At 42.4% G+C, this 27,165-nt stretch overlaps 15 non-coding genes across 15 annotated transcripts; all 15 read left to right on the top strand.

Annotated features, from left to right (window-relative positions):
* The first annotated feature begins 627 nt into the window (after positions 1-627).
* Positions 628-700, top strand: TRNAR-CCU (transfer RNA arginine (anticodon CCU)). The gene has a single exon. It is a non-coding gene; the product is annotated as a tRNA-Arg (tRNA).
* A 644-nt stretch (positions 701-1,344) lies between these two features.
* TRNAR-UCG (transfer RNA arginine (anticodon UCG)) lies at positions 1,345-1,417 on the top strand. The gene has a single exon. It is a non-coding gene; the product is annotated as a tRNA-Arg (tRNA).
* Positions 1,418-2,219: 802 nt separating this feature from the next.
* On the top strand, positions 2,220-2,292 carry TRNAS-ACU (transfer RNA serine (anticodon ACU)). The gene has a single exon. It is a non-coding gene; the product is annotated as a tRNA-Ser (tRNA).
* A 1,520-nt stretch (positions 2,293-3,812) lies between these two features.
* On the top strand, positions 3,813-3,885 carry TRNAR-CCU (transfer RNA arginine (anticodon CCU)). The gene has a single exon. It is a non-coding gene; the product is annotated as a tRNA-Arg (tRNA).
* A 644-nt stretch (positions 3,886-4,529) lies between these two features.
* On the top strand, positions 4,530-4,602 carry TRNAR-UCG (transfer RNA arginine (anticodon UCG)). Its single transcript has one exon. It is a non-coding gene; the product is annotated as a tRNA-Arg (tRNA).
* An 802-nt stretch (positions 4,603-5,404) lies between these two features.
* On the top strand, positions 5,405-5,477 carry TRNAR-CCU (transfer RNA arginine (anticodon CCU)). Its single transcript has one exon. It is a non-coding gene; the product is annotated as a tRNA-Arg (tRNA).
* Positions 5,478-8,591: 3,114 nt separating this feature from the next.
* Positions 8,592-8,664, top strand: TRNAR-CCU (transfer RNA arginine (anticodon CCU)). Its single transcript has one exon. It is a non-coding gene; the product is annotated as a tRNA-Arg (tRNA).
* A 644-nt stretch (positions 8,665-9,308) lies between these two features.
* Positions 9,309-9,381, top strand: TRNAR-UCG (transfer RNA arginine (anticodon UCG)). Its single transcript has one exon. It is a non-coding gene; the product is annotated as a tRNA-Arg (tRNA).
* An 802-nt stretch (positions 9,382-10,183) lies between these two features.
* TRNAR-CCU (transfer RNA arginine (anticodon CCU)) lies at positions 10,184-10,256 on the top strand. Its single transcript has one exon. It is a non-coding gene; the product is annotated as a tRNA-Arg (tRNA).
* A 3,111-nt stretch (positions 10,257-13,367) lies between these two features.
* On the top strand, positions 13,368-13,440 carry TRNAR-CCU (transfer RNA arginine (anticodon CCU)). Its single transcript has one exon. It is a non-coding gene; the product is annotated as a tRNA-Arg (tRNA).
* A 644-nt stretch (positions 13,441-14,084) lies between these two features.
* Positions 14,085-14,157, top strand: TRNAQ-UUG (transfer RNA glutamine (anticodon UUG)). Its single transcript has one exon. It is a non-coding gene; the product is annotated as a tRNA-Gln (tRNA).
* A 6,511-nt stretch (positions 14,158-20,668) lies between these two features.
* On the top strand, positions 20,669-20,741 carry TRNAW-CCA (transfer RNA tryptophan (anticodon CCA)). The gene has a single exon. It is a non-coding gene; the product is annotated as a tRNA-Trp (tRNA).
* Positions 20,742-21,385: 644 nt separating this feature from the next.
* TRNAR-UCG (transfer RNA arginine (anticodon UCG)) lies at positions 21,386-21,458 on the top strand. The gene has a single exon. It is a non-coding gene; the product is annotated as a tRNA-Arg (tRNA).
* Positions 21,459-22,261: 803 nt separating this feature from the next.
* Positions 22,262-22,334, top strand: TRNAR-CCU (transfer RNA arginine (anticodon CCU)). Its single transcript has one exon. It is a non-coding gene; the product is annotated as a tRNA-Arg (tRNA).
* Positions 22,335-22,978: 644 nt separating this feature from the next.
* On the top strand, positions 22,979-23,051 carry TRNAR-UCG (transfer RNA arginine (anticodon UCG)). Its single transcript has one exon. It is a non-coding gene; the product is annotated as a tRNA-Arg (tRNA).
* Positions 23,052-27,165: the final 4,114 nt, after the last annotated feature.

Here is a 27,165-nt window from a genome sequence, read left to right as displayed (position 1 = left end):
AGTGCTTCTATGTACACGCACTGAATATGTAATAGGGTTGCAGAATTTTGACTTGACAGAATGGGTTTTTAGCTTAAGGGTGTGTAGATGAAATGCAAGGTGTGTAAGTCTGTGTTCATGGAGTGCTTCAAGTGTAAAAATCTGTATGATTTGTGCAGTTAAAGTGCTAATTTTGCCTACGAGAAAGAAAAGTACTACAGAAGAATTATAAAGGATTGGCACATTGGCTGCCTTTCCTGATGACACAGTTGGCTAATTTGTAAAGCATTGGTCTATTAAGTTGCAGAGTGTGGTTGAACTTGGTTAGGAGACTTGGTGCCTGTTTCTGTGTCCTGCTGAAGACAAGGACGGCTTGATACCACTGTCAAAGCCCAGTTTAATGAGAAAAGCATCCAGGAAAGAAGAAGTGTTGAGTCGAAAGTGGTTCTCCTCCAATTTCTCTCCACTTGCTCGAAATGCAGAGCCTCTATTATAGCACAGAACAGAGTGTTAAAGTCGGGGATGGAAGAGGATGAAAATGGGAAGTTTACTTATGGAGAGAACTGAGAAATGTCCTGTGTGCAGACACCAGTGTTTGACGATTGAATACATTTAAATAATGCCTCTAGACTGCAAGTGTTCATCTGTGCCTCAGTGGCCTAATGGATAAGGCACTGGCCTCCTAAGCCAGGGATTGTGGGTTCGAGTCCCATCTGAGGTGAAAGCCAATATCCACTATTACTTTTCTAGAAAAATGTACATATTTATTACATGCTTCCTCTGAGAAGCTTATGAGGTATTAGGAACTTTGAAATGGTACCATTTTACTTCTGTACTCTCCGGACTCATGTTGGTGTTCTGAAACTACAAAGTAGATTTTTAAACACCTATCTTTGTCAGATGCAACTTTGACCCGGCAGAAGATATTCCTTTGGAAAAAATGATTTGCATTGGATTGGTGTAACTGTTGTTTCTAGAGGTGGTGACAGGCTTTCAGCTACTTGAATAGGGCAAGTCAGGATTCATGAAACACATACAACCTTTGAGCGTGTGTAAATTGGCATATCCAGAAAGGAGCAGTTTTTACTACTGTCAAAACAGTTTCTCTCCACTTCTGGAAATATCCAGAGCTATGTAAAGCATACAACTGAGCTTTATTCTCATGAAGAAAGAGGTTTAAATGCAAAAAAGAAAACAAAAGCTTATCGTACTGGTGACATTTTCATTATATAGATTCCAAAAGAGTGCTTTAATTGAAAGGAGCTGAAAACACACATTGGGATGTAAACCTAAATAACTATCAATATCATATTTCCCATCCTTGCATACCACCTACATTATAAAAATAAGCTCAGCAAGACATATGACTGCGTGGCCTAATGGATAAGGCGTCTGACTTCGGATCAGAAGATTGAGGGTTCGAGTCCCTTCGTGGTCGGTTTTGCCAATGGTCACACAACTCAGCTTTCCATTCAGAATGGAAGCAGGCTCTACCAATACTCTTATAGCCATCATGTTCTCATTCCTAATTATTCATGAAGTGGAGTACATACTGCACAGTCATTTAGATTGCATCTTCAGCCTAAAATCTTGTCCATGTTAGTGGCATTAAGAAGTGCTTCTATGTACATGCACTGAATATGTAATAGGGTTGCAGAATTTTGACTTGACAGAATGGGTTTTTAGCTTGAGTGTGTGTAGATGAAATGCAAGGTGTGTAAGTATGTGTTCATGGAGTGCTTCAAGTGTAAAATCTGTATGATTTGTGCAGTTAAAGTGCTAATTTTGCCTACGAGAAAGAAAAGTACTACAGAAGAATTATAAAGGATTGGCACATTGGCTGCCTTTGCTGATGACACAGTTGGCTAATTTGTAAAGCATTGGTCTATTAAGTTGCAGAGTGTGGTTGAACTTGGTTAGGAGACTTGGTGCCTGTTTCTGTGTCCTGCTGAAGACAAGGACGGCTTGATACCACTGTCAAAGCCCAGTTTATTGAGAAAAGCATCCAGGAAAGAAGAAGTGTTGAGTCGAAAGTGGTTCTCCTCCAATTTCTCTCCACTTGCTCGAAATGCAGAGCCTCTATTATAGCACAGAACAGAGTGTTAAAGTCGGGGATGGAAGAGGATGAAAATGGGAAGTTTACTTATGGAGAGAACTGAGAAATGTCCTGTGTGCAGACACCAGTGTTTGACGATTGAATACATTTAAATAATGCCTCTAGACTGCAAGTGTTCATCTGTGCCTCAGTGGCCTAATGGATAAGGCACTGACCTACTAAGCCAGGGATTGTGGGTTCGAGTCCCATCTGAGATGAAAACCATTATCCACTATTACTTTTCTAGAAAAATTTATATATTTATTACATGCTTCCGCTCAGAAGCTTATGAGGTATTAGGAACTTTGAAATGGTACCATTTTACTTCTGTACTCTTCAGGGTCATGTTGGTGTTCTGAAACTACAAAGTAGATTTTTAAACACCTATCTTTGTCAGATGCAACTTTGACCCGGCAGAAGATATTCCTTTGGAAAAAATGATTTGAATTGGATTGGTGTAACTGTTGTTTCTAGAGGTGGTGACAGGCTTTCAGCTACTTGAATAGGGCAAGTCAGGATTCATGAAACGTATACAACCTTTGAGCGTGTGTAAATTGGCATATCCAGAAAGGAGCAGTTTGTACTACTGTCAAAACAGTTTCTCTCCACTTCTGGAAATATCCAGAGCTATGTAAAGCATACAACTGAGCTTTAATCTCATGAAGAAAGAGGTTTAAATGCAAAAAAGAAAACAAAAGCTTATCGTACTGGTGACATTTTCATTATATAGATTCCAAAAGAGTGCTTTAATTGAAAGGAGCTGAAAACACACAATGGTATGTAAACCCAAATAACTATAAATATCATATTTCCCATCCTTGCATACCACCTACATTATAAAAATAAGCACAGCAGGACATATGACCGCGTTGCTTAATGGATAAGGCGTCTGACTTCAGATCAGAAGATTGAGGGTTCGAGTCCCTTCGTGGTTGGTTTTTGCCAATGGTCACACAACTCAGCTTTCCATTCAGAATGGAAGCAGGCTCTTCCAATACTCTTATAGCCATCATGTTCTCATTCCTAATTATTCATGAAGTGGAGTACATACTGCACAGTCATTTAGATTGCATCTTCAGCCTAAAATCTTGTTCATGTTAGTGGCATTAAGAAGTGCTTCTATGTACACGCACTGAATATGTAATAGGGTTGCAGAATTTTGACTTGACAGAATCGGTTTTTAGCTTAAGGGTGTGTAGATGAAATGCAAGGTGTGTAAGTATGTGTTCATGGAGTGCTTCAAGTGTAAAATCTGTATGATTTGTGCAGTTAAAGTGCTAATTTTGCCTACGAGAAAGAAAAGTACTACAGAAGAATTATAAAGGATTGGCACATTGCCTGCCTTTGCTGATGACACAGTTGGCTAATTTGTAAAGCTTTGGTATATTAAGTTGCAGAGTGTGGTTGAACTTGGTTAGGAGACTTGGTGCCTGTTTCTGTGTCCTGCTGAAGACAAGGACGGCTTGATACCACTTTCAAAGCCCAGTTTATTGAGAAAAGCATCCAGGAAAGAAGAAGTGTTGAGTCGAAAGTGGTTCTCCTCCAATTTCTCTCCACTTGCTCGAAATGCAGAGCCTCCATTATAGCACAGAACAGAGTGTTAAAGTCGGGGATGGAAGAGGATGAAAATGGGAAGTTTACTTATGGAGAGAACTGAGAAATGTCCTGTGTGCAGACACCAGTGTTTGACGATTGAATACATTTAAATAATGCCTCTAGGCTGCAATTGTTTATCTGTGCCTCAGTGGCCTAATGGATAAGGCACTGGCCTCCTTAGCCAGGGATTGTGGGTTCGAGTCCCATCTGAGGTGAAAACCAATATCCACTCTTACTTTTCCAGAAAAATTTATATATTTATTACATGCTTCCGCTCAGAAGCTTATGAGGTATTAGGAACTTTGAAATGGTACCATTTTACTTCTGTACTCTTCAGGGTCATGTTGGTGTTCTGAAACTACAAAGTAGATTTTTAAACACCTATCTTTGTCAGATGCAACTTTGACCCGGCAGAAGATATTCCTTTGGAAAAAATGATTTGAATTGGATTGGTGTAACTGTTGTTTCTAGAGGTGGTGACAGGCTTTCAGCTACTTGAATAGGGCAAGTCAGGATTCATGAAACGTATACAACCTTTGAGCGTGTGTAAATTGGCATATCCAGAAAGGAGCAGTTTGTACTACTGTCAAAACAGTTTCTCTCCACTTCTGGAAATATCCAGAGCTCTGTAAAGCATACAACTGAGCTTTAATCTCATGAAGAAAGAGGTTTAAATGCAAAAAAGAAAACAAAAGCTTATCGTACTGGTGACATTTTCATTATATAGATTCCAAAAGAGTGCTTTAATTGAAAGGAGCTGAAAACACACAATGGGATGTAAACCTAAATAACTATCAATATCATATTTCCCATCCTTGCATACCACCTACATTATAAAAATAAGCACAGCAGGACATGTGACCGCGTGGCCTAATGGATAAGGTGTCTGACTTCGGATCAGAAGATTGAGGGTTCGAGTCCCTTCGTGGTCGGTTTTTGCCAATGGTCACACAACTCAGATTTCCATTCAGAATGGAAGCAGGCTCTTCCAATACTCTTATAGCCATCATGTTCTCATTACTAATTATTCATGAAGTGGAGTACATACTGCACAGTCATTTAGATTGCATCTTCAGCCTAAAATCTTGTTCATGTTAGTGGCATTAAGAAGTGCTTCTATGCACACGCACTGAATATGTAATAGGGTTGCAGAATTTTGACTTGACAGAATGGGTTTTTAGCTTAAGGGTGTGTAGATGAAATGCAAGGTGTGTAAGTATGTGTTCATGGAGTGCTTCAAGTGTAAAATCTGTATGATTTGTGCAGTTAAAGTGCTAATTTTGCCTACGAGAAAGAAAAGTACTACAGAAGAATTATAAAGGATTGGCACATTGGCTGCCTTTGCTGATGACACAGTTGGCTAATTTGCAAAGCATTGGTATATTAAGTTGCAGAGTGTGGTTGAACTTGGTTAGGAGACTTGGTGCCTGTTTCTATGTCCTGCTGAAGACAAGGACGGCTTGATACCACTGCCAAAGCCCAGTTTATGAGAAAAGCATCCAGGAAAGAAGAAGTGTAAAGTCGAAAGTGGTTCTCCTCCAATTTCTCTCCACTTGCTCGAAATGCAGAGCCTCCATTATAGCACAGAACAGAGTGTTAAAGTCGGGGATGGAAGAGGATGAAAATGGGAAGTTTACTTATGGAGAGAACTGAGAAATGTCCTGTGTGCAGACACCAGTGTTTGACGATTGAATACATTTAAATAATGCCTCTAGACTGCAAGTGTTCATCTGTGCCTCAGTGGCCTAATGGATAAGGCACTGGCTTCCTAAGCCAGGGTTTGTGGGTTCGAGTCCCATCTGAGGTGAAAACCAATATCCACTATTACTTTTCTAGAAAAATTTATATATTTATTACATGCTTCCGCTCAGAAGCTTATGAGGTATTAGGAACTTTGAAATTGTACCATTTTACTTCTGTACTCTCCGGACTCATGTTGGTGTTCTGAAACTACAAAGTAGATTTTTAAACACCTATCTTTGTCAGGTGCAACTTTGACCCAGCAGAAGATATTCCTTTGGAAAAAATGATTTGAATTGAATTGGTGTAACTGTTGTTTCTAGAGGTGGTGACAGGCTTTCAGCTACTTGAATAGGGCAAGTCAGGATTCATGAAACACATACAACCTTTGAGCGTGTGTAAATTGGCATATCCAGAAAGGAGCAGTTTGTACTACTGTCAAAACAGTTTCTCTCCACTTCTGGAAATATCCAGAGCTCTGTAAAGCATACAACTGAGCTTTAATCTCATGAAGAAAGAGGTTTAAATGCAAAAAAGAAAACAAAAGCTTATCGTACTGGTGACATTTTCATTATATAGATTCCAAAAGAAAGCTTTAATTGAAAGGAGCTGAAAACACACAATGGGATGTAAACCTAAATAACTATCAATATCATATTTCCCATCCTTGCATACCACCTACATTATAAAAATAAGTAGAGCAGGACATATGAACGCGTGGCCTAATGGATAAGGCGTCTGACTTCGGATCAGAAGATTGAGGGTTCGAGTCCCTTCGTGGCCGGTTTTTGCCAATGGTCACACAACTCAGATTTCCATTCAGAATGGAAGCAGGCTCTTCCAATACTCTTATAGCCATCATGTTCTCATTCCTAATTATTCATGAAGTGGAGTACATTCTGCACAGTCATTTAGATTGCATCTTCAGCCTAAAATCTTGTTCATGTTAGTGGCATTAAGAAGTGCTTCTATGTACACGCACTGAATATGTAATAGGGTTGCAGAATTTTGACTTGACAGAATAGGTTTTTAGCTTAAGGGTGTGTAGATGAAACGCAAGGTGTGTAAGTATGTGTTCATGGAGTGCTTCAAGTGTAAAATCTGTATGATTTGTGCAGTTAAAGTGCTAATTTTGCCTACGAGAAAGAGAAGTACTACAGAAGAATTATAAAGGATTGGCACATTGGCTGCCTTTGCTGATGACACAGTTGGCTAATTTGCAAAGCATTGGTATATTAAGTTGCAGAGTGTGGTTGAACTTGGTTAGGAGACTTGGTGCCTGTTTCTGTGTCCTGCTGAAGACAAGGACGGCTTGATACCACTGTCAAAGCCCAGTTTATTGAGAAAAGCATCCAGGAAAGAAGAAGTGTTGAGTCGAAAGTGGTTCTCCTCCAATTTCTCTCCACTTGCTCGAAATGCAGAGCCTCCATTATAGCACAGAACAGAGTGTTAAAGTCGGGGATGGAAGAGGATGAAAATGGGAAGTTTACTTATGGAGAGAACTGAGAAATGTCCTGTGTGCAGACACCAGTGTTTGACGATTGAATACATTTAAATAATCCCTCTAGACTGCAAGTGTTTTTCTGTGCCTCAGTGGCTTAATGGATAAGGCACTGGCCTCCTAACCCAGGGATTGTGGGTTAGAGTCCCATCTGAGGTGAAAACCAATATCCACTCTTACTTTTCCAGAAAAATTGATATATTTATTACATGCTTCCGCTCAGAAGCTTATGTGGTATTAGGAACTTTGAAATGGTACCATTTTACTTCTGTACTCTTCAGAGTCATGTTGGCGTTCTGAAACTACAAAGTAGATTTTTAAACACCTATCTTTGTCAGATGCAACTTTGACCCGGCAGAAGATATTCCTTTGGAAAAAATGATTTGAATTGGATTGGTGTAACTGTTGTTTCTAGAGGTGGTGACAGGCTTTCAGCTACTTGAATAGGGCAAGTCAGGATTCATGAAACGTATACAACCTTTGAGCGTGTGTAAATTGGCATATCCAGAAAGGAGCAGTTTGTACTACTGTCAAAACAGTTTCTCTCCACTTCTGGAAATATCCAGAGCTATGTATAGCATACAACTGAGCTTTAATCTCATGAAGAAAGAGGTTTAAATGCAAAAAAGAAAACAAAAGCTTATCGTACTGGTGACATTCTCATTATATAGATTCCATAAGAGTGCTTTAATTGAAAGGAGCTGAAAAAACACAATGGGATGTAAACCTAAATAACTATCAATATCATATTTCCCATCCTTGCATACCACCTACATTATAAAAATAAGCACAGCAGGACATATGACCGCGTGGCCTAATGGATAAGGTGTCTAACCTCGGATCAGAAGATTGAGGGTTCGAGTCCCTTCGTGGTCGGTTTTTGCCAATGGACACACAACTCAGCTTTCAGTTCAGAATGGAAGCAGGCTCTTCCAATACTCTTATAGCCATCATGTTCTCATTCCTAATTATTCATGAAGTGGAGTACATACTGCACAGTCATTTAGATTGCATATTCAGACTAAAATCTTGTCCATGTTAGTGGCATTAAGAAGTGATTCTATGTACACTCACTGAATATGTAATAGGGTTGAAGAATTTTGACTTGACAGAATGGGTTTTTAGCTTAAGGGTGTGTAGATGAAATGCAAGGTGTGTAAGTCTGTGTTCATGGAGTGCTTCAAGTGTAAAAATCTGTATGATTTGTGCAGTTAAAGTGCTAATTTTGCCTACGAGAAAGAAAAGTACTACAGAAGAATTATAAAGGATTGGCACATTGGCTGCCTTTGATGATGACACAGTTGGCTAATTTGTAAAGCATTGGTCTATTAAGTTGCAGAGTGTGGTTGAACTTGGTTAGGAGACTTGGTGCCTGTTTCTGTGTCCTGCTGAAGACAAGGACGGCTTGATACCACTGTCAAAGCCCAGTTTATTGATAAAAGCATCCAGGAAAGAAGAAGTGTTGAGTCGAAAGTGGTTCTCCTCCAATTTCTCTCCACTTGCTCGAAATGCAGAGCCTCCATTATAGCACAGAACAGAGTGTTAAAGTCGGGGATGGAAGAGGATGAAAATGGGAAGTTTACTTATGGAGAGAACTGAGAAATGTCCTGTGTGCAGACACCAGTGTTTGACGATTGAATACATTTAAATAATGCCTCTAGGCTGCAATTGTTTATCTGTGCCTCAGTGGCCTAATGGATAAGGCACTGGCCTCCTTAGCCAGGGATTGTGGGTTCGAGTCCCATCTGAGGTGAAAACCAATATCCACTCTTACTTTTCCAGAAAAATTTATATATTTATTACATGCTTCCGCTCAGAAGCTTATGAGGTATTAGGAACTTTGAAATGGTACCATTTTACTTCTGTACTCTTCAGGGTCATGTTGGTGTTCTGAAACTACAAAGTAGATTTTTAAACACCTATCTTTGTCAGATGCAACTTTGACCCAGCAGAAGATATTCCTTTGGAAAAAATGATTTGAATTGGATTGGTGTAACTGTTGTTTCTAGAGGTGGTGACAGGCTTTCAGCTACTTGAATAGGGCAAGTCAGGATTCATGAAACGTATACAACCTTTGAGCGTGTGTAAATTGGCATATCCAGAAAGGAGCAGTTTGTACTACTGTCAAAACAGTTTCTCTCCACTTCTGGAAATATCCAGAGCTCTGTAAAGCATACAACTGAGCTTTAATCTCATGAAGAAAGAGGTTTAAATGCAAAAAAGAAAACAAAAGCTTATCGTACTGGTGACATTTTCATTATATAGATTCCAAAAGAGTGCTTTAATTGAAAGGAGCTGAAAACACACAATGGGATGTAAACCTAAATAACTATCAATATCATATTTCCCATCCTTGCATACCACCTACATTATAAAAATAAGCACAGCAGGACATATGACCGCGTGGCCTAATGGATAAGGTGTCTGACTTCGGATCAGAAGATTGAGGGTTCGAGTCCCTTCGTGGTCGGTTTTTGCCAATGGTCACACAACTCAGATTTCCATTCAGAATGGAAGCAGGCTCTTCCAATACTCTTATAGCCATCATGTTCTCATTACTAATTATTCATGAAGTGGAGTACATACTGCACAGTCATTTAGATTGCATCTTCAGCCTAAAATCTTGTTCATGTTAGTGGCATTAAGAAGTGCTTCTATGCACACGCACTGAATATGTAATAGGGTTGCAGAATTTTGACTTGACAGAATGGGTTTTTAGCTTAAGGGTGTGTAGATGAAATGCAAGGTGTGTAAGTATGTGTTCATGGAGTGCTTCAAGTGTAAAATCTGTATGATTTGTGCAGTTAAAGTGCTAATTTTGCCTACGAGAAAGAAAAGTACTACAGAAGAATTATAAAGGATTGGCACATTGGCTGCCTTTGCTGATGACACAGTTGGCTAATTTGCAAAGCATTGGTATATTAAGTTGCAGAGTGTGGTTGAACTTGGTTAGGAGACTTGGTGCCTGTTTCTATGTCCTGCTGAAGACAAGGACGGCTTGATACCACTGCCAAAGCCCAGTTTATGAGAAAAGCATCCAGGAAAGAAGAAGTGTAAAGTCGAAAGTGGTTCTCCTCCAATTTCTCTCCACTTGCTCGAAATGCAGAGCCTCCATTATAGCACAGAACAGAGTGTTAAAGTCGGGGATGGAAGAGGATGAAAATGGGAAGTTTACTTATGGAGAGAACTGAGAAATGTCCTGTGTGCAGACACCAGTGTTTGACGATTGAATACATTTAAATAATGCCTCTAGACTGCAAGTGTTCATCTGTGCCTCAGTGGCCTAATGGATAAGGCACTGGCTTCCTAAGCCAGGGTTTGTGGGTTCGAGTCCCATCTGAGGTGAAAACCAATATCCACTATTACTTTTCTAGAAAAATTTATATATTTATTACATGCTTCCGCTCAGAAGCTTATGAGGTATTAGGAACTTTGAAATGGTACCATTTTACTTCTGTACTCTCCGGACTCATGTTGGTGTTCTGAAACTACAAAGTAGATTTTTAAACACCTATCTTTGTCAGGTGCAACTTTGACCCAGCAGAAGATATTCCTTTGGAAAAAATGATTTGAATTGAATTGGTGTAACTGTTGTTTCTAGAGGTGGTGACAGGCTTTCAGCTACTTGAATAGGGCAAGTCAGGATTCATGAAACACATACAACCTTTGAGCGTGTGTAAATTGGCATATCCAGAAAGGAGCAGTTTGTACTACTGTCAAAACAGTTTCTCTCCACTTCTGGAAATATCCAGAGCTCTGTAAAGCATACAACTGAGCTTTAATCTCATGAAGAAAGAGGTTTAAATGCAAAAAAGAAAACAAAAGCTTATCGTACTGGTGACATTTTCATTATATAGATTCCAAAAGAAAGCTTTAATTGAAAGGAGCTGAAAACACACAATGGGATGTAAACCTAAATAACTATCAATATCATATTTCCCATCCTTGCATACCACCTACATTATAAAAATAAGTAGAGCAGGACATATGAACGCGTGGCCTAATGGATAAGGCGTCTGACTTCGGATCAGAAGATTGAGGGTTCGAGTCCCTTCGTGGCCGGTTTTTGCCAATGGTCACACAACTCAGATTTCCATTCAGAATGAAAGCAGGCTCTTCCAATACTATTATAGCCATCATGTTCTCATTCCTAATTATTCATGAAGTGGAGTACATTCTGCACAGTCATTTAGATTGCATCTTCAGCCTAAAATCTTGTTCATGTTAGTGGCATTAAGAAGTGCTTCTATGTACACGCACTGAATATGTAATAGGGTTGCAGAATTTTGACTTGACAGAATAGGTTTTTAGCTTAAGGGTGTGTAGATGAAACGCAAGGTGTGTAAGTATGTGTTCATGGAGTGCTTCAAGTGTAAAATCTGTATGATTTGTGCAGTTAAAGTGCTAATTTTGCCTACGAGAAAGAGAAGTACTACAGAAGAATTATAAAGGATTGGCACATTGGCTGCCTTTGCTGATGACACAGTTGGCTAATTTGCAAAGCATTGGTATATTAAGTTGCAGAGTGTGGTTGAACTTGGTTAGGAGACTTGGTGCCTGTTTCTGTGTCCTGCTGAAGACAAGGACGGCTTGATACCACTGTCAAAGCCCAGTTTATTGAGAAAAGCATCCAGGAAAGAAGTGTTGAGTCGAAAGTGGTTCTCCTCCAATTTCTCTCCACTTGCTCGAAATGCAGAGCCTCCATTATAGCACAGAACAGAGTGTTAAAGTCGGGGATGGAAGAGGATGAAAATGGGAAGTTTACTTATGGAGAGAACTGAGAAATGTCCTGTGTGCAGACACCAGTGTTTGACGATTGAATACATTTAAATAATCCCTCTAGACTGCAAGTGTTTTTCTGTGCCTCAGTGGCTTAATGGATAAGGCACTGGCCTCCTAACCCAGGGATTGTGGGTTAGAGTCCCATCTGAGGTGAAAACCAATATCCACTCTTACTTTTCCAGAAAAATTGATATATTTATTACATGCTTCCGCTCAGAAGCTTATGTGGTATTAGGAACTTTGAAATGGTACCATTTTACTTCTGTACTCTTCAGAGTCATGTTGGCGTTCTGAAACTACAAAGTAGATTTTTAAACACCTATCTTTGTCAGATGCAACTTTGACCCGGCAGAAGATATTCCTTTGGAAAAAATGATTTGAATTGGATTGGTGTAACTGTTGTTTCTAGAGGTGGTGACAGGCTTTCAGCTACTTGAATAGGGCAAGTCAGGATTCATGAAACGTATACAACCTTTGAGCGTGTGTAAATTGGCATATCCAGAAAGGAGCAGTTTGTACTACTGTCAAAACAGTTTCTCTCCACTTCTGGAAATATCCAGAGCTATGTATAGCATACAACTGAGCTTTAATCTCATGAAGAAAGAGGTTTAAATGCAAAAAAGAAAACAAAAGCTTATCGTACTGGTGACATTCTCATTATATAGATTCCATAAGAGTGCTTTAATTGAAAGGAGCTGAAAAAACACAATGGGATGTAAACCTAAATAACTATCAATATCATATTTCCCATCCTTGCATACCACCTACATTATAAAAATAAGCACAGCAGGACATATGACCGCGTGGCCTAATGGATAAGGTGTCTAACCTCGGATCAGAAGATTGAGGGTTCGAGTCCCTTCGTGGTCGGTTTTTGCCAATGGACACACAACTCAGCTTTCCGTTCAGAATGGAAGCAGGCTCTTCCAATACTCTTATAGCCATCATGTTCTCATTCCTAATTATTCATGAAGTGGAGTACATACTGCACAGTCATTTAGATTGCATATTCAGACTAAAATCTTGTCCATGTTAGTGGCATTAAGAAGTGATTCTATGTACACTCACTGAATATGTAATAGGGTTGAAGAATTTTGACTTGACAGAATGGGTTTTTAGCTTAAGGGTGTGTAGATGAAATGCAAGGTGTGTAAGTCTGTGTTCATGGAGTGCTTCAAGTGTAAAAATCTGTATGATTTGTGCAGTTAAAGTGCTAATTTTGCCTACGAGAAAGAAAAGTACTACAGAAGAATTATAAAGGATTGGCACATTGGCTGCCTTTGATGATGACACAGTTGGCTAATTTGTAAAGCATTGGTCTATTAAGTTGCAGAGTGTGGTTGAACTTGGTTAGGAGACTTGGTGCCTGTTTCTGTGTCCTGCTGAAGACAAGGACGGCTTGATACCACTGTCAAAGCCCAGTTTATTGATAAAAGCATCCAGGAAAGAAGAAGTGTTGAGTCGAAAGTGGTTCTCCTCCAATTTCTCTCCACTTGCTCGAAATGCAGAGCCTCCATTATAGCACAGAACAGAGTGTTAAAGTCGGGGATGGAAGAGGATGAAAATGGGAAGTTTACTTATGGAGAGAACTGAGAAATGTCCTGTGTGCAGACACCAGTGTTTGACGATTGAATACATTTAAATAATGCCTCTAGACTGCAAGTGTACATCTGTGCCTCAGTGGCCTAATGGATAAGGCACTGGCCTCCTAAGCCAGGGATTGTGGGTTCGAGTCCCATTTGAGGTGAAAACCAATATCCACTCTTACTTTTCCAGAAAAATTTATATATTTATTACATGCTTCTGCTCAGAAGCTTATGAGGTATTAGGAACTTTGAAATGGTACCATTTTACTTCTGTACTCTTCAGCGTCATGTTGGTGTTCTGAAACTACAAAGTAGATTTTTAAACACCTATCTTTGTCAGATGCAACTTTGACCCGGCAGAAGATATTCCTTTGGAAAAAATGATTTGAATTGGATTGGTGTAACTGTTGTTTCTAGAGGTGGTGACAGGCTTTCAGCTACTTGAATAGGGCAAGTCAGGATTCATGAAACGTATACAACCTTTGAGCGTGTGTAAATTGGCATATCCAGAAAGAAGCAGTTTGTACTACTGTCAAAACAGTTTCTCTCCACTTCTGGAAATATCCAGAGCTATGTAAAGCATACAACTGAGCTTTAATCTCATGAAGAAAGAGGTTTAAATGAAAAAAAGAAAACAAAAGCTTATCGTACTGGTGACATTCGCATTATATAGATTCCAAAAGAGTGCTTTAATTGAAAGGAGCTGAAAAAACACAATGGGATGTAAACCTAAATAACTATCAATATCATATTTCCCATCCTTGCATACCACCTACATTATAAAAATAAGCACAGCAGGACATATGACCGCGTGGCCTAATGGATAAGGTGTCTGACTTTGGATCAGAAGATTGAGGGTTCGAGTCCCTTCGTGGTCGGTTTTTGCCAATGGTCACACAACTCAGCTTTCCGTTCAGAATGGAAGCAGGCTCTTCCAATACTCTTATAGCCATCATGTTCTCATTCCTAATTATTCATGAAGTGGAGTACATACTGCACAGTCATTTAGATTGCATCTTCAGCCTAAAATCTTGTCCATGTTAGTGGCATTAAGAAGTGCTTCTATGTACACGCACTGAATATGTAATAGGGTTGCAGAATTTTGACTTGACAGAATGGGTTTTTAGCTTAAGGGTGTGTAGATGAAATGCAAGGTGTCTAAGTATGTGTTCATGGAGTGCTTCAAGTGTAAAAATATGTATGATTTGTGCAGTTAAAGTGCTAATTTTGCCTACGAGAATGGAAAGGGGCGACCGCTCGGTCCCCCCGAACGTATGGTGGAGTACTCCGATCCCCCCGGGAAGCCATGTTTGGGCGGGAGGCGAGTCTCAGCTGGTATGCCCGAAGCGGCATAGCCGGGGCGTGCCTTTTCCCGCCCAAGAAGAGGCTGTCCTAGACACCTACGCCGATGGCCACGCCCAGTAGGCGGATTGGAGGAGGGTCCACGCCCGCCCGAAGAAGGATAAAAGGAGCAACAAGCCAAGGAAGCATCCTCTTGTTCCTGTGCTCTGAAGCTGCACCTCCCCGTTGCACGTGAGCTCGAGACGGAACGAAGAGCCAATTTTGAGAATTTGTAATCCTTGTGTTTTGTCTTCTAGCACGTCGAAACTTTGGTTCCAGGATCTTTCGGTCGACTATCGTAAGAAAATGCCGGGCAAAAGGGTCGGAAAGAAGGTTAGCACCGACCAAATGCTTCGTATGATGGTGAAGGACATGGCAAATATGAAGAAGCAGATGGCGGCCATGAACGGTACGGGCCGGCCTAAGAAAGTCATCGGACCAGCATTGCCGGGGATAGTCCCTGCCGGGAGAGGTAAAAGGGCCAGGAACAGGGCGGCAGGGGGTGAGGCTCCGGTTCCAGAGTCACATCCGGCGAGCCCGGTCAGGCCAGTGGAGGCCCCAGTTCCGATTCCGGATGCAGGACAGCCGATCCCTGTTGTAGTTACACCGGTGAACGAGGGGGATATGCCACCGGAGTTGGCCGCTCAGTTGGCGGCGTGGTTGGGCAAGAATAATGAGGGTGCCATAGCTCCAGGGGATACGGCCGAAGAGGCCAAACTAATAATGAAGCAGTTGCGGCAGTCGCGAGATGCTGCAAAGGCACCTTGTCCTTTTGTTCCCCCTCAGGTTCCCGCGGAACAACCGTCTTCAGGCGTTGGAACAGCAGCAGCAGCGAGTTCAGCTACTGATTCGGGTAAGAAGCCGTTGCCAATGGCTGGGGAGGGGTCGGTACCCTCAAGAAGGGAAAAAGTGGTACAACATATACCGTTGGCCACGAAGGAGATGATATGGGCGGATAAATACGTGAACATATTTTCACTATTGACTGATCATTATGAAATAGAACACGTAAAAAATCAGAAGGAATTGTTGCATCCAAGTGTATGGCGAGCAAAAATGGCGGGTTTCAGAGTTGATGAGACAATCACTAATTGGGCCAGGGCTTTTGGGATGTTCACTGCAATCATGGGGGAACGTAGGCCTGAGGTATTGACTGAGTTGGCTTGTTACCAGACATGAATAATGGAGTTTTATTAATCGTACGATGGTGATCAATGGTTGGGTTATGATAACAAATTTCGTAAGGCCAAGGAGCACGACTCATCCCTGACGTGGGATTGTTTCGACTCCATTTGCTGGCAGAAACAGGTCAGGTCAAACTTGACAAAGCCGTCTTCGTTTGGCGGGAATGGGGCAGAGCCTTCCCGCCATTCCCCGGCGGTGCCCTTTCGAGCAGGCACCGGTAATGACCAGCACGCAAGGAGTAATGGGAACTCTGGCAAGAAAGGGGTCTGTTGGAGCTTCAACAGGGGCAAGTGCACTAGACCACAGGGGACGTGCAAGTTCAGGCATGAGTGTGCAGGGTGCGGACAATCTTCACACCCGAGAGTTCGTGCAGAGCCAAGAATGGCGATACAGGGGGCAGAGGCGGCGCCCAACAGGTCTAATGACGGCCGAGGGGCGCTGCTACCTACTCCCATCGACATCATGGCAATGATCCCCTGGCTGAACGAATACCCTGATCATGTCTCCGCTGGGGTGTTGAGGGACGGTTTCTCATGTGGTTTCCGCATCCCGGCGGGGGATTTTCGGGGGGAAGCACTGTGTAAAAACCAACTGTATGTTCTGCAGAATGCGGTTGTAGTACAGGCAAAAATTGCAAAGGAGGTGGCCCGAGGTTGGGTCGCGGGTCCATATGCGAACCCCCCTGTTCATAATTTTGTTTGTTCACCATTGGGAGTGGTCCCCAAGAAGGCCCCAGGTGAGTTTCGGTTAATACATAATCTGTCCGCTCCTAAGGGTCTTTCCGTGAATGATGCGATTGACCCGGGAGTTTGTTCGGTGCGGTATGCTTCCTTTGATGAGGCTGTTGCCATGTTGAATCGCCTGGGGCCCGGAGCGCTGATGGCAAAATCGGATATCGAGTCAGCGTTCCGGTTGCTCCCGGTACACCCACAGGATCAGCGTCTGCTAGGCTTTGTGTTCCAGGGACGCTATTACATGGATAAATGTATGCCAATGGGTTGCTCCATCTCTTGTGCGTATTTTAAAAAATTCTGTAGTTTTTTACAATGGGCGTTCACCAGAGCCACAGGCTTTACGCAGGTTATGCATTACCTAGACGATTTTCTGTTTCTGGGGGCAGCTGGGGACACGGAATGTGCACAGGCTTTGAGTAAATTTTGTGATCTCATGAGAATATTTGGCGTGCCACTAGCACCGGGCAAAACAGTGGGGCCGTCTATTTCACTCGAGTTTCTAGGAATTGAGCTCGATTCTGAAGAGGGGTGCTTCCGTTTGCCTAAGGAGAAGGTATTGAAATGTATGGCCTCACTCGAGGCATGTATTGACGAGACGAAAGTAACATTGCATCAGTTGCAGCAGGCTGTGGGTCAGCTTAATTTTGCCCTTAGAGTGATACCAATGGCTCGCCCCTTTTCTCGCTCTATTGCTCAAGCCATGGTTGGCCTTAAGGAAGGGCATCACCGCACAAGACTCTCGGCAGAGGTTCGCCAGGACATGCGCATATGGTTGGCATTCCTGGCGGATTTCAACGGTCGTGTCCTGTGGAACAAACCAGCGGTTTCCTCCGAGGAGCTGGGTTTGTGGACCGACTCGGCAGGGAGTGTGGGTTTTGGCGCCATCTTCGGTAATCATTGGTCGGCACAAACATGGCCGGCATGGTGGCACGAGAGTGGGCTCACAGGTAACATTGGGTTTCTTGAACTGTTCCCTATTTTAGTGGCCTTGAATACATGGCCGGAGGGGTTTCGTGATCGCACTGTGGTGTTCTGGTCAGATAATATGACCGTGGTAGAATGTGTCAATAATCAGGCAGCGCGCTGCAAATTGATCTTGAGACTGATGAAAGAAATTGTCCTGCTATGTATGAAATTAAACGTCCACTTTAGAGCAAAACATGTGCCTGGGGTACTGAACCAGGCGGCTGATGCACTCTCTCGTTCTCACATGCAGGCCTTCCGGGGCCATCTGCCCTCTGCGGACTTGGTGGCGGCACCATTTCCCGAACTTCTCTGGTCTCTCGGTGCCCCGGATTACAAAACCTCGTGGGAGAGAGTCTAGCCCCCAGGACAAGGAAGGCATATGAAGGGGCGTTCCGTTCCTATTGGGCATTTTTGGGTCCAGCTAGGGGGGAGCATTGGGGGCAGGAAGAATATGTCCTGAAATTTCTAGTTTCATTGCATCAGGCAGGCCGATCAGTGGCAACAGCCAATAGACACCGAGCCGCCATTGCATTCATGGCGCAGGCTCATGGCATTCAGGACCCCACAGCGTCCTTTCTGGTGAAAAAGGCGCTGCGCGGGTGGCAACGCCTTGAGGGTCGTAGAGAGGACGAGAGGCGCCTGATAGGGCTAGCAAGGTTGTCCCAGTTAGTGTCCGTACTCCCTGCGACTTGTTCATCTCAGTCAGAGACAGTGCTATTCCGGGCCGCCTTTGCATTAGCGTTCCATGGGGCTATGCGGATAAGCGAACTGGTAGCAAGGAGCAAGCAGGATACGGGGGGAGGTCTGTGTCGAGAACACATCCAGATTAAAGGTGACACGATGGTAGTCACTATAGCCAAGTCCAAAACCGATCAGGGAGCGATCGGAGACAGTGTGGTTGTTCAGCGTATGCTAGGGTCCCACATGTGCCCAGTGAAATGTGTAGAGGAGTATTTAGCGCAGAGGGCGGCATCATGGGGGGGGGGCTTGCTGAGACATACCAACGCCACCCCACTGACCAGGTTTCAGTTTCAGCGGGTGTTGACAATGGCAATCGCGGCAGCGGGCTTGAACCCGGGCGATTTTGGGACCCACTCATTCCGGATAGGTGCTGCTACAGAAGCTACAGCCAGGGGTTTGAGTGTGGATAAAGTGAAACAGTTGGGGCGTTGGTCCTCGAATTGTTATAAGAGGTATGTGCGGTTGCACATGTTGTAAAGCTAATGTCATGCACTCACGCTTCTTGTTTTCTGTTTGGTTTTCAGTTTCGCGAGCAGGCTTTGCGGGGCGGACTGTGCAGTTGACCCGACACCTGGGGACCAGCGGTCAAAGATCACCGGCTGAGGGAAGAGTGGTGTGGGTCGTCGGCCACTCATACGTGAGGCGTGCCGCAGACGTATTCAAAGCAGGTGACATGATTCACGTGGCTGGGGAATACGGGTACAGGGTGACCTTCTACGGAAGGGGCGGGCTCTGTATTGACCAGTTTCAAAATTTTATGGAGGGTCTATTAGGGCGGACAAGGTCACCGCCATCTGTAATCATAGTGCATCTTGGGGGCAATGATTTGGTGACCACGGGTCGACGAGTACTTCTCGAATTAATCTTATCCACAGTGAGTTGGTTGGCGAGAAGGGTTCCGGGGTGCACGATTGCATGGTCCCACATGATTCCACGGAAGGTGTGGCGGGGGGCTATTTCTGTGTCAGCTTTAAATCAGTCGTGAAGAAAGTGAATAACAAACTTGGGAGGTTGTCCGTACATGTACATTGCATTCTATTCCTCATGGATGTATCAGGGGGGACCATATGTACCTGGAGGATGGGGTCCATTTGTCCCGGGAGGGGAATGCTTTACTCAAAGGAGACTTTGTAGCTTGGTTAACGAGTTTGTGCAGCCATGACCTTTAAGTAGGAGTTTTGTGGGGGGTCCGGATAGCCGGTCAACTATCCGGCCTGTGGCGGTAAGGTCATGATCGGTGAGCAGTAATTGGAAGATCCCTAGAGGTGGGGCGTCACCCATTATGGATGGGAGCGCCCGGGGGGAGGCGGCCATTGGCCCCTCAAAAGGGGAGGCGGTCCCCTTCTAAGGATGGGGACGCCGAAAGGGAAGGCGGTCAAGGCCCCTCCCTGGGGAGGAGGGGCTACGGGCCCCTCCTGGGAATTTCCCGGGGCCAGGACATCTGCGACGGCAGATGTGGTAAGCAGTGTGGGGTGGGAGGGGGGTCTACGCTACCTTCTAGACACCTCACACGAGTCCTCGGACGACCACTAAGATGGTGGCGAGTAAACAGGGGCCCCCGTTAAGACAAGGGAAATTGGAAGTTGGCACAGAGGTACAGTCCTCTGTGCGCCCGCCCCTCACAGGTGAGGGGGGAGTTCTGGTATTAGGGATCTGACACCGGTTACGACCTTGCCGTTGGCCCGTAATGTTAGGATGTACAATTTCAATTTTGAGAAATGCATTTACAGGATGTTTTAGTATCGGCTAGGAGAACCTTTGTATTAGAGATGTGTTAAGGTTAGCCAAGAACATCGTAATGTGTAAATGAAATTGTACATGATATGAAACTGTTATTTTAAAGTTTTAATTTTGTTTCATATTTTAAATAAATACGGCCGGGAGGGTAACTCCCTCCCGCCTTCCAAAAGTTCAGTACCGTTTCCGTCTTCCCATTCTTGGGGATTGTGTTGAGAGGGGGTGTCGGGTATCCCAACCATAAGAAAAGTACTACAGAAGAATTATAAAGGATTGGCACATTGGCTGCCTTTGCTGATGACACAGTTGGCTAATTTGTAAAGCATTGGTCTATTAAGTTGCAGAGTGTGGTTGAACTTGGTTAGGAGACTTGGTGCCTGTTTCTGTGTCCTGCTGAAGACAAGGACGGCTTGATACCACTGTCAAAGCCCAGTTTATTGATAAAAGCATCCAGGAAAGAAGAAGTGTTGAGTCGAAAGTGGTTCTCCTCCAATTTCTCTCCACTTGCTCGAAATGCAGAGCCTCCATTATAGCACAGAACAGAGTGTTAAAGTCGGGGATGGAAGAGGATGAAAATGGGAAGTTTACTTATGGAGAGAACTGAGAAATGTCCTGTGTGCAGACACCAGTGTTTGACGATTGAATACATTTAAATAATCCCTCTAGACTGCAAGTGCTTATCTGTGCCTCAGTGGCCTAATGGATAAGGCACTGGCCTCCAAAGCCAGGGATTGTAGGTTCGAGTCCCATCTGAGGTGAAAACCAATATCCACTCTTACTTTTCCAGAAAAATTGATATATTTATTACATGCTTCCGCTCAGAAGCTTATGTGGTATTAGGAACTTTGAAATTGTACCATTTTACTTCTGTACTCTTCAGAGTCATGTTGGTGTTCTGAAACTACAAAGTAGATTTTTAAACAGCTATCTTTGTCAGATGCAACTTTGACCCGGCAGAAGATATTCCTTTGGAAAAATTGATTTGAATTGGATTGGTGTAACTGTTGTTTCTAGAGGTGGTGACAGGCTTTCAGCTACTTGAATAGGGCAAGTCAGGATTCATGAAACGTATACAACCTTTGAGCGTGTGTAAATTGGCATATCCAGAAAGGAGAAGTTTGTACTACTGTCAAAACAGTTTCTCTCCACTTCTGGAAATATCCAGAGCTATGTAAAGCATACAACTGAGCTTTAATCTCATGAAGAAAGAGGTTTAAATGCAAAAAAGAAAACAAAAGCTTATCGTACTGGTGACATTCTCATTATATAGATTCCAAAAGAGTGCTTTAATTGAAAGGAGCTGAAAAAACACAATGGGATCTAAACCTAAATAACTATCAATATCATATTTTCCATCCTTGCATACCACCTACATTATAAAAATAAGCACAGCAGTACATTTGACCGCGTGGCCTAATGGATAAGGCTTCTGACTTCGGATCAGAAGATTGAGGGTTCGAGCCCCTTCGTGGTCTGTTTTTGCCAATGGTCACACAACTCAGCTTTCCATTCAGAATGGAAGCAGGCTCTTCCAATACTCTTATAGCCATCATGTTCTCATTCCTAATTATTCATGAAGTGGAGTACATACTGCACAGTAATTTAGATTGCATCTTCAGCCTAAAATCTTGTCCATGTTAGTGGCATTAGGAAGTGCTTCTATGTACACGCACTGAATATGTAATAGGGTTGCAGAATTTTGACTTGACAGAATGGGTTTTTAGCTTAAGGGTGTGTAGATGAAATGCAAGGTGTGTAAGTATGTGTTCATGGAGTGCTTCAAGTGTAAAATCTGTATGATTTGTGCAGTTAAAGTGCTAATTTTGCCTACGAGAAAGAAAAGTACTACAGAAGAATTATAAGGGATTGGTACATTGGCTGCCTTTGCTGATGACACAGTTGGCTAATTTGTAGAGCGTTGGTCTGTTAAGTTGCAGAGTGTGGTTGAACTTGGTTAGGAGACTTGGTGCCTGTTTCTGTGTCCTGCTGAAGACAAGGAAGGCTTGATACCACTGTCAAAGCCCAGTTTATTGAGAAAAGCATCCAGGAAAGAAGAAGTGTTGAGTCAAAAGTGGTTCTCCTCCAATTTCTCCCCACTTGCTCGAAATGCAGAGCCTCCATTATAGCACATAACAGAGTGTTAAAGTCGGGGATGGAAGAGGATGAAAATGGGAAGTTTACTTATGGAGAGAACTGAGAAATGTCCTGTGTGCAGACACCAGTGTTTGACAATTGAATACATTTAAATAATGCCTCTAGACTGCAAGTATGTATCTGTGCCTCAGTGGCCTAATGGATAAGGCACTGGCCTCCTAAGCCAGGAATTGTGGGTTCGAGTCCCATCTGAGGTGAAAACCAATATCCACTCTTACTTTTCCAGAAAAATTGATATATTTATTACATTCTTCCGCTCAGAAGCTTATGTGGTATTAGGAACTTTGAAATGGTACCGTTTTACTTCTGTACACTTCAGAGTCATGTTGGTGTTCTGAAACTACAAAGTAGATTTTTAAACACCTATCTTTGTCAGTTGCAACTTTAACCCGGCAGAAGATATTCCTTTGGAAAAAATGATTTGAATTGGATTGGTGTAACTGTTGTTTCTAGAGGTGGTGACAGGCTTTCAGCTACTTGAATAGGGCAAGTCAGGATTCATGAAACGAATACAACCTTTGAGCGTGTGTAAATTGGCATATCCAGAAAGGAGCAGTTTGTACTACTGTCAAAACAGTTTCTCTCCACGTCTGGAAATATCCAGAGCTATGTAAAGCATACAACGGAGCTTTATTCTCATGAAGAAAGAGGTTTAAATGCAAAAAAGAAAACAAAAGCTTATCGTACTGGTGACATTCTCATTATATAGATTCCAAAAGAGTGCTTTAATTGAAAGGAGCTGAAAACACACAATGGGATGTAAACCTAAATAACTATCAATATCATATTTCCCATCCTTGCATACCACCTACATTATAAAAATAAGCACAGCAGGACATATGACCGCGTGGCCTAATGGATAAGGCGTCTGACTTCGGATCAGAAGATTGAGGGTTCGAGTCCGTTCGTGGTCGGTTTTTGCCAATGGTCACACAACTCAGCTTTCCATTCAGAATGGAAGCAGGCTCTTCCAATACTCTCATAGCCATCATGTTCTCATTCCTAATTATTCATGAAGTAGAGTACATACTACACGGTCATTTAGATTGCATCTTCAGCCTAAAATCTTGTCCATGTTAGTGGCATTAAGAAGTGCTTCTATGTACACGCACTGAATATGAAATAGGGTTGCAGAATTTTGACTTGACAGAATGGGTTTTTAGCTTAAGGGTGTGTAGATGAAATGCAAGGTGTGTAAGTATGTGTTCATGGATTGCCTCAAGTGTAAAATCTGTACGATTTCTGCAGTTAAAGTGCTGATTTTGCCTACGAGAAAGAAAAGTACTACAAAAGAATTATAAAAGATTGGCACATTGGCTGCCTTTGCTAATGACACAGTTGGCTAATTTGTAAAGCATTGGTCTATTAAGTTGCAGAGTGTGGTTGAACTTGGTTAGGAGAATTGGTGCCTGTTTCTGTGTCCTGCTGAAGACAAGGACGGTTTAATACCACTGTCAAAGCCCAGTTTATTGACAAAAGCATCCAAGAAAGAAGAAGTGTTGAGTCAAAAGTGGTTCTCCTCCAATTCCTCTCCACTTGCTCGAAATGCAGAGCCTCCAATATAGCACAGAACAGAGTGTTAAAGTCGGGGATGGAAGAGGATGAAAATGGGAAGTTTACTTATGGAGAGAACTGAGAAATGTCCTGTGTGCAGACACCAGTGTTTGACGATTGAATACATTTAAATAATGCCTCTAGACTGCAAGTGTTTATCTGTGCCTCAGTGGCCTAATGGATGAGGCACTGGCCTCTTAAGCCAGGGATTGTGGGTTCGAGTCCCATCTGAGGTGAAAACCAATATCCACTCTTACTTTTCCAGAAAAATTGATATATTTATTACATGCTTCCGCTCAGAAGCTTATGTGGCATTAGGAACTTTGAAATGGTACCATTTTACTTCTGTACTCTTCAGAGTCATGTTGGTGTTCTGAAACTACAAAGTAGATTTTTAAACACCTATCTTTGTCAGATGCAACTTTGACCCGGCAGAAGATATTCCTTTGGAAAAAATGATTTGAATTGGATTGGTGTAACTGTTGTTTCTAGAGGTGGTGACAGGCTTTCAGCTACTTGAATAGGGCAAGTAGGGATTCATGAAACGTATACAACCTTTGAGCGTGTGTAAATTGGCATATCCAGAAAGGAGCAGTTTGTACTACTGTCAAAACAGTTTCTCTCCACTTCTGGAAATATCCAGAGCTATGTAAAGCATACAACTGAGCTTTAATCTCATGAAGAAAGAGGTTTAAATGCAAAAAAAAAAACAAAAGCTTATCGTACTGGTGACATTCTCATTATATAGATTCCAAAAGAGTGCTTTAATTGAAAGGAGCTGAAAAAACACAATGGGATGTAAACCTAAATAACTATGAATATCATATTTTCCATCCTTGCATACCACCTACATTATAAAAATAAGCTCAGCAGGACATATGACCGCGTGGCCTAATGGATAAGGCGTCTGACTTCAGATCGGAAGATTGAGGGTTCGAGTCCCTTCGCGGTCGGTTTTTGCCAATGGTCACACAACTCAGCTTTCCATTCAGAATGGAAGCAGGCTCTTCCAATACTCTTATAGCCATCATGTTCTCATTCCTAATTATTCATGAAGTCATTTAGATTGCATCTTCAGCCTAAAATCTTGTCCATGTCAGTGGCATTAAGAAGTGCTTCTATGTACATGCACTGAATATGTAATAGGGTTGCAGAATTTTGACTTGACAGAATGGGTTTTTAGCTTAAGGGTGTGTAGATGAAATGCAAGGTGTGTAAGTATGTGTTCATGGAGTGTCTCAAGTGTAAAATCTGTACGATTTGTGCAGTTAAAGTGCTAATTTTGCCTACGAGAAAGAAAAAAACTACAGAAGAATTATAAAAGATTGGCACATTGGCTGCCTTTGCTGATGACACCGTTGGCTAATTTGTAAAGCATTGGTCTATTAAGTTGCAGAGTGTGGTTGAACTTGGTTAGGAGACTTGGTGCCTGTTTCTGTGTCCTGCTGAAGACAAGGACGGCTTGATACCACTGTCAAAGCCCAGTTTATAGAAAAAAGCATCCAGGAAAGAAGAAGTGCTGAGTCGAAAGTGGTTCTCCTCCAAATTCTCTCCACTTGCTCGAAATGCAGAGCCTTCATTATAGCACAGAACAGAGTGTTAAAGTCGGGGATGGAAGAGGATGAAAATGGGAAGTTTACTTATGGAGAGAACTGAGAAATGTCCTGTGTGCAGACACCAGTGTTTGACGATTGAATACATTTAAATAATGCCTCTAGACTGCAAGTGTTTAACTGTGCCTCAGTGGCCTAATGGATAAGGCACTGGCCTCTTAAGCCAGGGATTGTGGGTTAGAGTCCCATCTGAGGTGAAAACCAATAACCACTCTTACTTTTCCAGAAACATTGATATATTTATTACATGCTTCCGCTCAGAAGCTTATGTGGTATTAGGAACTTTGAAATGGTACCATTTTACTTCTGTACTCTTCAGAGTCATGTTGGTGGTCTGAAACTACAAAGTAGATTTTTAAACACCTATCTTTGTCAGATGCAACTTTGACCCGGCAGAAGATATTCCTTTGGAAAAAATGATTTGAATTGGATTGGTGTAACTGTTGTTTCTAGAGGTGGTGACAGGCTTTCAGCTACTTGAATAGGGCAAGTCAGGATTCATGAAACGTATACAACCTTTGAGCATGTGTAAATTGGCATATCCAGAAAGGAGCAGTTTTTACTACTGTCAAAACAATTTCTCTCCACTTCTAGAAATATCCAGAGCTATGTAAAGCATACAACTGAGCTTTATTCTCATGAAGAAAGAGGTTTAAATGCAAAAAAGAAAACAAAAGCTTATCGTACTGGTGACATTCTCATTATATAGATTCCAAAAGAGTGCTTTAATTGAAAGGAGCTGAAAAAACACAAAGAGATGTAAACCTAAATAACTATCAATATCATATTTCCCATCCTTGCATACCACCTACATTATAAAAATAAGCACAGCAGTACATATGACCGGTTGGCCTAATGGATAAGGCGTCTGACTTCGGATCATAAGATTGAGGGTTCGAGTCCCTTCGTGGTCTGTTTTTGCCAATGGTCACACAACTCAGCTTTCCATTCAGAATGGAAGCAGGCTCTTCCAATACTCTTATAGCCATCATGTTCTCATTCCTAATTATTCATGAAGTGGAGTACATACTGCACAGTCATTTAGATTGCATCTTCAGCCTAAAATCTTGTCCATGTTAGTGGCATTAAGAAGTGCTTCTATGTACAAGCACTGAATATGTAATAGGGTTGCAGAATTTTGACTTGACAGAATGGGTTTTTAGCTTAAGGGTGTGTAGATGAAATGCAAGGTGTGTAAGTATGTGTTCATGGAGTGCATCAAGTGTAAAATCTGTATGATTTGTGCAGTTAAAGTGCTAATTTTGCCTACGAGAAAGAAAAGTACTACAGAAGAATTATAAGGGATTGGCACAATGGCTGCCTTTGCTGATGACACAGTTGGCTAATTTGTAAAGCATTGGTCTATTAAGTTGCAGAGTGTGGTTGAACTTGGTTAGGAGACTTGGTGCCTGTTTCTGTGTCCTGATAAAGACAAGGACGGCTTGATACCACTGTCAAAGCCCAGTTTATTGAGAAAAGCATCCAGGAAAGAAGAAGTGTTGAGTCGAAAGTGGTTCTCCTCCAATTTCTCTCCACTTGCTCGAAATGCAGAGCCTCCATTATAGCACAGAACAGAGTGTTAAAGTCGGGGATGGAAGAGGATGAAAATGGGAAGTTTACTTATGGAGAGAACTGAGAAATGTCCTGTGTGCAGACACCAGTGTTTGACGATTGAATACATTTAAATAATGCCTCTTGACTGCAAGTGTTTATCTGTACCTCAGTGGCCTAATGGATAAGGCACTGGCCTCCTAAGCCTGGGATCGTGGGCTCGAGTCCCATCTGAGGTGAAAACCAATATCCACTCTTACTTTTCCAGAAAAATTGATATATTTATTACATGCTTCCGCTCAGAAGCTTA

This window comes from Lissotriton vulgaris, chromosome 5 (assembly GCF_964263255.1).
Source record: "Lissotriton vulgaris chromosome 5, aLisVul1.2, whole genome shotgun sequence".
NCBI classification, from domain to species: Eukaryota; Metazoa; Chordata; class Amphibia; order Caudata; family Salamandridae; genus Lissotriton; species Lissotriton vulgaris.
The sequence above is the reverse complement of the archived record's forward strand: the minus strand, read 5'-3'. Positions and strand labels throughout refer to the sequence as shown.